This window comes from Aethalodelphis obliquidens, unplaced genomic scaffold (assembly GCF_003676395.1).
Source record: "Aethalodelphis obliquidens isolate GAN/ISIS:26980383/991018 unplaced genomic scaffold, ASM367639v1 scaffold61, whole genome shotgun sequence".
NCBI classification, from domain to species: Eukaryota; Metazoa; Chordata; class Mammalia; order Artiodactyla; family Delphinidae; genus Aethalodelphis; species Aethalodelphis obliquidens.
Window position 1 is genome coordinate 8,553,826 of NW_020838005.1, and position 12,422 is coordinate 8,566,247.

The following is a 12,422-nucleotide window of genomic DNA, read 5'->3' on the forward strand; positions in this document are numbered from 1 at the left end:
TGAAGGGGTTAGTGCACCACGGCTGGCCAGGAGGGAGTCCGGGTAGAAGTCTGGAGCTGCCGAAGAGGCAAGAGACTTTTTCTTCCCTCTTTGTTTCCTGGTGCGCGAGGAGAGGGGATTAACAGCGCCGCTTAAAGGAGCTCCAGAGACGGGCGCGAGCCGCGGCTAAAAGCGCGGACCCCAGAGACGGGCAGGAGACGCTAAGGCTGCTGCTGCCGCCACCAAGAAGCCTGTGTGCGAGCACAGGTCACTATCCACACCCCACTTTTGGGGAGCCTGTGCAGCTGCCAGACAACTCCCCCGGAAGAACGCACGGCGCGCCTCAGACTGGTGCAACGTCACGCCGGCCTCTGCCGCCGAAGGCCCGCCCCGCACTCCGTGCCCCGCCCTCCCCGCCCCGGCCTGAGTGAGCCAGAGCCCCGGAATCAGCGGCTCCTTTAACCCTGTCCTGTCTGAGCGAAGAACAGACGCCCTCCGGCGACCTACACGCAGAGGCGGGGCCAAATCCAAAGCTGAGCCCCCGGGAGCTGTGAGAAAAAAGAAGAGAAAGGGAAATCTCTCCCAGCAGCCTCAGGAGCAGCGGATTAAAGCTCCACAATCAACTTGATGTACCCTGCATCTGTGGAATACATGAATAGACAACCAATCATCCCAAATTAAGGAGGTGGAATTGGAGAGCAAGAGTTAAGATTTTTTCCCCATTTCCTCTTTTTGTGAGTGTGTATGTGTATGCTTCTGTGTGAGATTTTGTCTGTATAGCTTTGCTTCCACCATTTGTCCTAGGGTTCTATCCGTCCATTTTGTGTTTTTTTTAAATTTTTTTTCTCTTAAAAATCACATTTTTATTTTAATAACTTTATTATATTTTATCTTATTTTATTTCACTTTATCTTCTTTCTTTCTTTTTTTCCTTCCCTCCTTCCTTCCTTCCTCCCTCCGTCCCTCCCTTCTTTCTTTCTTTCTATCTATCTTTCTTTCTTTCTTTCTTTCTTTATACTTCTACTAATTCTTTCTTTCTACTTTATCTCCCTAATTCTGAGCCGAGTGGATGAGAGGCTCTTGGTGCTGCAGCCAGGAGTCAGTGCTGTGCCTCTGAGGTGGGAGAGCCAACCTCAGGACACTGGTCCACAAGAGACCTCCCAGCTCCACATAATATCAAACGGCGAAAATCTCCCAGAGATCTCCATCTCAACACCAGCACCCAGCTTCATTCAACGACCAGCAAGCTACAGTGCTGGACATCCTATGCCAAACAACTAGCAAGACAGGAACACAACCCCACCCATTAGCAGAAAGGCTGCCTAAAATCATAAAAAGTCCACAGACACCCCAAAACACACCACCAGACGTGGACCTGCCCACCAGAAAGACAAGATCCAGCCTCATCCACCAGAACACAGGCACTAGTCCCCTCCACCAGGAAGCCTACACAACCCACTGAACCAACCTTAGCCACTGGGGACAGACACCAAAAACAATGGGAACTACGAACCTGTGGCCTGCAAAAAGGAGACCCCAAACACAGTAAGATATGCAAAATGAGAAGACAGAAAAACACACAGCAGATGAAGGAGCAAGATAAAAACCCACCAAACCTAACAAATGAAGAGGAAATAGGCAGTCTACCTGAAAAATAATTCAGAATAATGATAGTAAAGATGATCCAGAATCTTGGAAATAGAATAGACAAAATGCAAGAAACATTTAACAAGGACATAGAAGAACTAAAGATGAAACAAACAATGATGAACAACACAATAAATGACATTAAAAATACTCTAGATGGGATCAATAGCAGAATAACTAAGGCAGAAGAACGGATAAGTGACCTGGAAGATAAAATAGTGGAAATAACTACTGCAGAGCAGAATAAAGAAAAAAGAATGAAAAGAACTGAGGACAGTCTCAGAGACCTCTGGGACAACATCAAACGCACCAACATTCGAATTATAGGGGTCAAGAAGAAGAAGAGAAAAAGAAAGGGACTGAGAAAATATTTGAAGAGATTATAGTTGAAAACTTCCCTAATATGGGAAAGGAAATAGTTAATCAAGTCCAGGAAGCACAGAGAGTCCCATACAGGATAAATCCAAGGAGAAATATGCCAAGACACATATTAATCAAACTGTCAAAAATTAAATACAAAGAAAACATATTAAAAGCAGCAAGGGAAAAACAACAAATAACACACAAGGGAATCCCCGTAAGGTTAACAGCTGATCTTTCAGTAGAAACTCTGCAAGCCAGAAGGGACTGGCAGGACATATTTAAAGTGATGAAATGGAAAAACCTGCAACCAAGATTACTCTACCCAGCAAGGATCTCATTCAGATTTGATGGACAAATTAAAACCTTTACAGACAAGCAAAAGCTGAGAGAGTTCAGCACCACCAAACCACCTTTACAACAACTGCTAAAGGAACTTCTCTAGGCAAGAAACACAAGAGAAGGAAAAGACCTACAATAACGAACCCAAAACAATTAAGAAAATGGGAATAGGAACATACATATTGATAATTACCTTAAATGTAAATGGACTAAATGCTCCTACCAAAAGACCCAGATTGGCTGAATGGATACAAAAACAAGATCCATATATTTGCTATCTACAAGAGACCCACTTCAGACCTAGAGACACATACAGACTGAAAGTGAGGGGATGGAAAAAGATATTTCATGCAAATGAAAACCAAAAGAAAGCTGGAGTAGCAGTACTCATATCAGACAAAATGGACTTTAAAATAAAGACTATTAGAAGAGACAAAGAAGGACACTACATAATGATCAAGGGATCGATCCAAGAAGAAGATATAACAATTGTAAATATTTATGCACCCAAAATAGGAGCACCTCAATACATAAGGCAAATGCTAACATCCATAAAAGGGGAAATCTACAGTAACACATTCATAGTAGGGGACTTGAACACCCCACTTTCACCAATGGACAGATCATCCAAAATGAAAATAAATAAGGAAACACAAGCTCTAAATGATACATTAAACAAGATGGACTTAATTGATATTTATAGGACATTCCATCGAAAAACAGCAGAATACACATTCTTCTCAAGTGCTCATGGAACATTCTCCAGGACAGATCATATCTTGGGTCACAAATCAAGCCTTGGTAAATTTAAGAAAATTGAAATTGTATCAAGTATCTTTTCTGACCACAACGCTATGAGACTAGATGTCAATTACAGAAAAAGATCTGTAAAAAATACAAACACATGGAGGCTAAACAATACACTACTTAATAACGAAGGGATCACTGAAAAAATCAAAGAGGAAATAAAAAAAATACCTAGAAACCAATGACAATGGAGACACGACGATGCAAAATCTATAGGATGCAGCAAAAGCAGTTCTAAGAGGGAACTTTATAGCAATACAATATTACCTTAAGAAACAGGAAACATCTCGAATAAACAACATAACCTTACACCTAAAGCAATTAGAGAAAGAAGAATAAAAAAACCCCAAAGTTAGCAGAAGGAAAGAATTCATAAAAATCAGATCACAAATTAATGAAAAAGAAATGAAGGAAACAATAGCAAAGATCAATAAAACTAAAAGCTGGTTCTTTGAGAAGATAAACAAAATTGATAAACCATTAGCCAGACTCATCAAGAAAAAATGGGAGAAGACTCATATCAATAGAATTAGAAATGAAAAAGGAGAAATAAGAACTGACACTGTAGAAATACACAAGATCATGAGAGATTACTACAAGCAATTCTAAGCCAATAAAATGGACAACCTGGAAGAAATGGACAAATTCTTAGAAATGTACAACCTGCCAAGACTGAATCAGGAAGAAATAGAAAATATGAACAGACCAATCACAAGCACTGAAATTGAAACTGTGATTAAAATTCTTCCAACAAACAAAAGCCCAGGCCCAGATGGCTTCACAGGCGAATTCTATCAAACATTTAGAGAAGAGCTAACACCTATCCTTCTCAAGCTCTTCCAGAGTACAGCAGAGGGAGGAACACTCCCAAACTCATTCTACGAGGCCACCATCACCCTGATACCAAAACCAGACAAGGACGTCACAAAGAAAGAAAACTACAGACCAATATCACTGATGAACATAGATGCAAAAATCCTCAACAAAATACTAGCAAACAGAATCCAACAGCACATTAAAGGGATCATACATCATGATCAAGTGGGGTTTATTCCAGGAATGCAAGGTTTCTTCAATATACGCAAATCAATCAATGTGATACACCATATTAACAACTTGAAGGAGAAAAACCATATGATCATCTCAATAGATGCAGAGAAAGCTTTCAACAAAATTCAGCACCCATTTATGATAAAAACCCTGCAGAAAGTAGGCATAGAGGGAACTTTCCTCAACATAATAAAGGCCACATATGACAAACCCACAGCCAACATCATCCTCAATGGTGAAAAATTGAAAGTATTTCCACTAAGATCAGGAACAAGACAAGGTTGCCCACTCTCACCACTCTTATTCAACATAGTTTTGGAAGTTTTAGCCACAGCAATCAGAGAAGAAAAGGAAATAAAAGGAATCCAAATCGGAAAAGAAGAAGTAAAGCTGTCACTGTTTGCAGATGACATGATACTATACATAGAGAATCCTAAAGATGCTACCAGAAAACTACTAGAGATAATAAATGAATTTGGTAAAGTAGCAGGATACAAAATTAATGCACAGAAATCTCTGGCATTCCTATACACTAATGATGAAAAATCTGAAAGTGAAATCAGGGAAACACTCCCCTTTACCACTGCAACAAAAAGAATAAAATATCTAGGAATAAACCTACCTAAGGAGACAAAAGACCTGTATGCAGTAAGTTATAAGACACTGATGAAAGAAATTAAAGATGATACAATAGATGGAGAGATATACCATGTTCTTGGATTGGAAGAATTAACATTGTGAAAATGACTCTACTACCCAAAGCAATCTACAGATTCAATGCAATCCCTATCAAACTACCACCGGCATTTTTCACAGAACTAGAACAAAAACTTTCACAATTTGTATGGAAACACAAAAGGCCCCGAATAGCCAAAGCAATCTTGAGAACGAAAAACAGAGCTGGAGGAATCAGGCTCCCTGACTTCAGACTATACTACAAAGCTACAGTAATCAAGACAGTATGGTACTGGCACAAAAACAGAAATATAGATCAATGGAACAGGATAGAAAGCCCAGAGATAAACCCATGCACATATGGTCACCTTATCTTTGATAAAGGAGGCAGGAATGTACAGTGGAGAAAGGACAGCCTCTTCAATAAGTAGTGCTGGGAAAACTGGACAGGTACATGTAAAAGTATGAGATTAGATCACTCCCTACCACCCTACACAAAAATAAGCTCAAAATGGATTAAAGACCTAAATGTAAGGCCAGAAACTATCAAACTCTTAGAGGAAAACATAGGCAGAACACTCTATGACATAAATCACAGCAAGATCCTTTTTGACCCACCTCCTAGAGAAATGGAAATAAAAACAAAAATAAACAAATGGGACCTAATGAAACTTAAAAGCTTTTGCACAGCAAAGGAAACCATAAACAAGACCAAAAGACAACCCTCAGAATGGGAGAAAATATTTGCAAATGAAGCAACTGACAAGGGATTAATTTCCAAAATTTACAAGCAGCACATGCAGCTCAATAACAAAAAAACAAACAACCCAATCCAAAAATGGGCAGAAGATCTAAATAGACATTTCTGCAAAGAAGATATACAGACTGCCAACAAACACCTGAAAGAATGCTCAACATCATTAATCATTAGAGAAATATAAATCAAAACTACAATGAGATATCATCTCACACCAGTCAGAATGGCCATCATCAAAAAATCTAGAAACAATAAATACTGGAGAGGGTGTGGAGAAAAGGGAACCCTCCTGCACTGTTGGTGGGAATGTAAATTGATACAGCCACTGTGGAGAACAGTATGGAGGTTCCTTAAAAAACTACAAATAGAAATACAATATGAGCCAGCAATCCGAATCCTGGGCATATATCCTGAGAAAACCATAATTCAAAAAGAGTCATGTACCAAAATGTTCACTGCAGCTCTATTTACAATAGCCCTGAGATGGAAACAATCTAAGTGTCCATCATTGGATGAATGGATAAAGAAGATGTGGCACATATATACAATGGAATATTACTCAGGCATAAAAAGAAACGAAATTGAGCTATTCGTAATGAGGTGGATAGACCTAGAGTGTGTCATACAGAGTGAAGTAAGTCAGAAAGAGAAAGACAAATACCGTATGCTAACACATATATATGGAACTTAAGGGAAAAAATGTCATGAATAACTTAGGGGTAAGACAGGAATAAAGACACAGACCTACTAGATAATGGACTTGAGGATATGGGGAGGGGGAAGGGTAAGCTGTGACAAAGCGAGAGAGAGGCATGGACATATATACACTACCAAATGTAAGGTAGATAGCTAGTGGGAAGTAGCGGCATAGCACAGGGAGATCAGCTCGTTGCTTTGTGACTGCCTGGAGGGCTGGGATAGGGAGGGTGGGAGGGAGGGAGATGCAAGAGGGAAGAGATATGGGGACATATGTATATGTATAAGTGATTCACTTTGTTATAAAGCAGAAACGAACACACCATTGTAAAGCAATTATACTCCAATAAAGATTAAAAAAAAAAAAGAAGAAGCAACTAGAGTGTTTATAAAAAACACAGAAGTCTACTTAACCAACCCTGGAAATTCTTACTCAACAGTTTGGGTTAAAGCCTAGGTATATGTTTTCTAAATAATTTTCCAGGGATCTCTGTTTCAGCATAATAGAAAATAATCCCTGCTTTTGTTGAGTTGACATTCAATGAAGGATCTGTTATCCCCTAGAGCACTTGATGACTGGTGACAAGAAAATGGGGGATCTTAAAAAAAAACTTAAATGAAATGAAAACTTACTTTATAATATTTATGTGTTCATTTCATTAATGTCCATTACTGATTATGTTGGGATCTGTGCTATACTGACTCTTTTAAATCTTATATATTCATAAAAATTTTAAACAGTTTGTGGAGCATGTGAGGTTTTCCACTTTGTCTCCAACTCCATAGATGCTGGATCCCGACATCAAAAGACACCCTTCAAACGAGCAGGAACGAGCCCCAGCTGAGGGCCCCCAGCTCTGCGTCCTTTGCTTGTACACCTCTGAAAAGCCGGGGTGAGCAGAAGCAAAGAGAGTCATATTTACCCAGAGAACTGTTTGCTGGCAGGCAGGGGCAAAAGCTGGTAGTGGAACACATGAAGACAGTTTTACAAAGGTCCTTACCTGAAGCATTGGACTTGTCAAGAAAAATATGATGCTTTCATGAACAAGAAAGAACACAAAATTTTTAAATATTTCAATTGATGCGCTAATGAAATTAAAACAGAACTCTCTAAGAACTTAACCATTTCTTCATATTTTATTAAAATACTATCAGAAACTTTTTATAGAAGTTCTAGAAAAAGGAGAAAACCTTTTGGCTTGGACATATGTGTCCAAACACCACAGTACGCTCAGGGAGAATCCAGCTCTGCCACAGTGTTCATCATATGATGCTCATGGTCAACCAGCACCTGGTGGGAGGAAAAACCAAGACATGCCATTTTTCATCAGAGACCGGTAAGTACGGTCCACTTTAATGTGAGTTCCTCCTCACACTCCGAAAACATTTTCCAGCTTTTCGAGGCCTTGAAAACACTAGATCTTGTATAAAAACGTCAGCTACAAGTTTCTAAGCAAATGTTTCCTTTACAATATGGCACACATCATAATTCCTTTGCCTGGTTCTCCCTGAAGAGGTGTATAACCCTCTAACTCACTGCCAAACACTCTTCTCTTAAAAGTGCAGGAAAAAGAAAGGAAACACAGTCACAGCAAAACAAGGCGTCTAGAGAAAAGGTTTTGCCCTGAATTTATCATTTGTTTATATTTCTTCTCGTCTTTTTCAAATTTCTCTAGGTGCATCCTTTTGGCAAAGAATTAGGAGTCATTTAGTAAAATCACTATAAAAGTATTTTCTTCAAATAAACTAATTCAATTTGGTCCGTAACAGATAAACACTGGTTAAATTTTACTGTGTTTCACCTCCTTTTGTAATTAGTGCATGTAAGTCTTAAGTTCCAACACTTGCCCTGTTTGGTTCTTTTCTTTGTTTGTTTGCGGTTCGCGGGCCTCTCACTGTTGTGGCCTCTCCCGTTGCGGAGCACAGGCTCCGGACGCGCAGGCTCAGCGGCCATGGCTCACGGGCTCAGCCGCTCCACGGCACGTGGGATCTTCCCATACCGGGGCACGAACCCGTGTACCCCACATCGGCAGGCGGACTCTCAACCACTGCGCCACTAGGGAAGCCCGCCCTGTTTGGTTGTAATGGAGAAATCCTCCTTGAACAAGGAGAGATGCTTAAAATAGAATTCATTCTTTTATAGACCCACACATGTCTGCTTCTTTCCTTCTGCCCATGAAATGAGCTTTTCTCACACTGAGGTACTACTTGCCCATTTTCAGAACAGAGCTTATTTTTCTAAAAAAGTTAACAAATATTTGAAGAGCAACTTGATGGTAAAAACGTTGAAATCCTTCACCAAGCAGCATGAACAACATCTCTGCATTAAATAATCATGTAAGGACTATGCTTAGGTGACTCAGAGAGCCACAGGGAGCCTGTTCCATCTTTATTCCACCCTGTTGTCCCCACGTTGATTGAGGGGGAAACATATCTTCACATAATGGCCCTGTGCCTACCATTCATGACAGCGCCAAACTTCAGATAAGTGTGGATAATTGTCTTGGCCCCATGAGGCTTCTCTAACTTAGCAGATCCTACGCAAAAGGATACTCCTTCAGAAGCTGTTATATTTGCAGTTTTTCACAGTTCACCTCAGCTGTGACACTTGGAAATTAGAAAATGTTGAATAAATCTTTTTACCATTCCACTAGCCAAAAGCGAAAGACTCCCAAATAATGCAACCAATGCCTGTGGGTTGCTAAAACACATATAGACCAAAAAAAAAAAAAAAAAAAGATACCCCATAATTTATTAACAATAATATTATTTCTCTGACGTTATTATGCAAGATCTAGTGTTTTCAAGGCCTTGAAAAGCTGGAAAATGTTTTTTTTTCTCTCTCTAAAGGGTGCTTTCTGATACCTGCCTCCATGATTTGTCTTGTGTCCTCCAGATCTGCCTTTCACTAACCAGAAGCCTAGAAACAAACTTGTTAGAAGGAAGCAAGAATTGTACCCTTACTTTCATGAATATTAAAAAAAACAAACAAATAAACAAAAACTTGGTGCTCATTTCTTTTCACCTGGAAGGAAGAATGGGGGAATGTTTACCAGAGCACAACTCGGAGATATAGCTGAATTCCCAAGCAGAGCTAAAGTTAAAGGAAATTTTTAAATGTAAGATTCTCTTTGAATTCAACTCTACTGGGACATAGTTAACATTAAATGCAGCCATTTTATGGTTGCTTTTTTTAAACTTTTTTTTTTTACATCTTTATTGGAGTGTAATTTCTTTATGGTGTTATGCTAGTTTCTGCTGTATAACAAAGTGAATCAGCTATATGAGGGCAAGTTCCAGACATCAATTTGTCCTGTGCCTGAGAACAAATGTACTACTTTCTCTCCCATCTCTATAATACTCTATTTTTTAACGACAAAGAAGGATGACAGGAAATAAGCACATGGAGACATCACCAGCCCAACTTAATTTTTCACAACCTAACTATTTTCGAACATTTGAAACAAAACCCATGAATGATAACAAGGTAAAATTTGAAATATCAGTGAGGTGAAGAAAAGGAGCTGTTTCATCTCTTAGAAAAGAAAGCATAACATTTAACGCTGTAGAGATTAAGTAAACTGTAATTCATGAAACACACGTTTATTTAATATAGCCTCTTTGAGTCCCTCTTTAAATGAGGGAAAGAAGGGATAAGGATGAGAAAAGGAAAACACATGAGATTTTATGATTGGTAGTGTGGCTACCTCAAAATAATTAAGATATAGGCCCTTAAATGATAAGGCAAAAAAGTTAAAGCCAGAAAAACACAGAAATCAAAACAGTAAATGTGAGACAACCCCAGTGTAGCTTTCAAAATGCTTTAAGATAACCTAGGCAAACACATCAACTATAAACTGGGGTTTTCTTTAGGTGATCACATTACAGTTGATACTTTTTTCAATTTTTAGCTTTTCCCCCCAGTTTTTTACAATGAATAGCTTTTATAGTCAGAAAATAACAATAAGCCCTATTTTCTAACAGGCATTTTCCCTGCAATCAAGAAATTCCATGTGTTGATGAAGATGTGGTACATATATATAACGGAATATTACTCAGCCATAAAAAGGAACGAAACTGAGTCATTTGTAGAGATGTGGATGGACCTAGAGACTGCCATACAGAGTGAAGTAAGTCAGAAAGAGAAAAACAAATGATGTGTATTAACGCATATATGTGGAATCTAGAAAAATGGTATAGATGATCTTATTTGCCAAGCAGAAATAGAAACACAGACATAGAGAACAAATGTATGGATACCAAGGGGGAAGGGGAGAGTGGGATGAATTAGGAGACTGGGAATGACATATATACACTACTATGTATAAAATAGGTAAATAATGAGAACCTACTGTGTAGCACAAAGAACTCTACTCAATGCTCTGTGGTGACCTAAATGGGAAGGAAATCCAAAAAACAGGGGGTATATATATACGTAAAACTGATTCACTTTGCTGTGCAGCAGAAACTAACAACATTGTAAAGCAAACATACTCCAGTAAAAATTAATTTAAAAATTCCTTGTGTTAAATACCATAACATATACTAGCCTAATTATATTATTACAATATTACAGGTGCTCCAGAAATGGTATTAAAATCTTGGGGGACCCTGGAAGTGAGAACCATTCACACTGCCTGGAGTAACAAGGAAATATGAGGGGGAATTGAGAACCGGTTCTGAAGAATGAGAAGCGTGCTTACTTTTTATTTGCAGAAATGGAACAATGAGAACACCTCTGGTGAGAGAGTAAATGTAAGGAGTGTGATTAAATGGGCGTGATGGGAGAGGGGATCCGAATGGTCAAACATTTTGTAGGCCACCACCAATGGTCATCATAATAGCTGACATTTTCTGAGCCCAAACTCTGTGCCAGGTGCCGTTCTAAGAGTATAACTTCTCATCTTACTTAATGCCTGTCATAACCCTATGGAACAAGTGCTATCATCCACATTTTATCGATGAGGAAACTGAGGCACAGATTGGGTAATTTGCCCAAAATAACATTAACAAAGTCTATAAAATGCTATCGATTTAGTAGGAATATTCTAAGGATCAAATGTACCAGATGAATATTCATTGAGCAAGTAGAAAAATTTGTCCACTCATTACTATAAATTTCCTGTTGTTGTCTCAACATTCATACCATTTTCAAACTCAAAAGCCCAAAGCCATTGTTGATTATTCTTCCTCTCTCGCGGTCCTTGAGTGGTTATTTCATTGGAGGTTTTTCACATTCATCCTTTGTCTTCTTTTCTTCCTATTCCCACTCAAGGGTGAATGTCATGGCCAGGATTCAAGCCCTGGGCTGTGCACGCACCTGGACACTGTGCTGCTGCCTCCCTGGAGAAGTTTATGCTTGATCCTGGAAGCAAAGCCTTTCCAAGTGGGCTTTGTGAGAACTCATTCCCACAGCCGTGTGAAGGACAGCTCAGCATCAAGTAAGACTGTACTAAAAGTTCCAGGTGGAATCACGGGGACCCAAACCCAGGCAGTGGCCATGGGATGCACAGGACATGGGATCTGAGATCTAAGATAGACCCAGGAAATACTAAGGAGAGGGGATCGCAGCATTGCGTGGATCCTTTGACGTGAGAAGGGAAAGTGGAGATGGATGGGGATGACATTCACTATGGAAAAAATGAGAAAGAAATTACTTTTATTTTAGGAAAACATTTTCTCAAACCAAATGAGCTGACGGGCAAAACTTCAGAGTGATTACAGATGCTATTATGTTGACCTCATTGACACCAAGAAAATATCCAGAAAAGACATTCTTTTTTCACTATCATCAATCAAAAGTAACCACTCTATGCAAAAGTACATCCTAAAATGTGCTGATTTTAAAGGAAGGAAGACATGCTGTCTGACCTCAAAGAGCTTAGATGTCTGGTCGAGGGAAAGGAAAAGAACAGAGAAAGGAAAAAAAAAAATGATGTAAAGGAAGAATACAAGGATCACAAGGGATTTTTACAAGAAATGAATGAATGTAGGTCCTCCCTCAGACCAGGGGAGATTTAGCGTGTATCTGTGGTTGCAACCAGAGAGGTATTCCAGGAGCTGCAGCTTATGCATCAGCTTTTAAAAGAGTGAAGGGAGGAAAAGACAA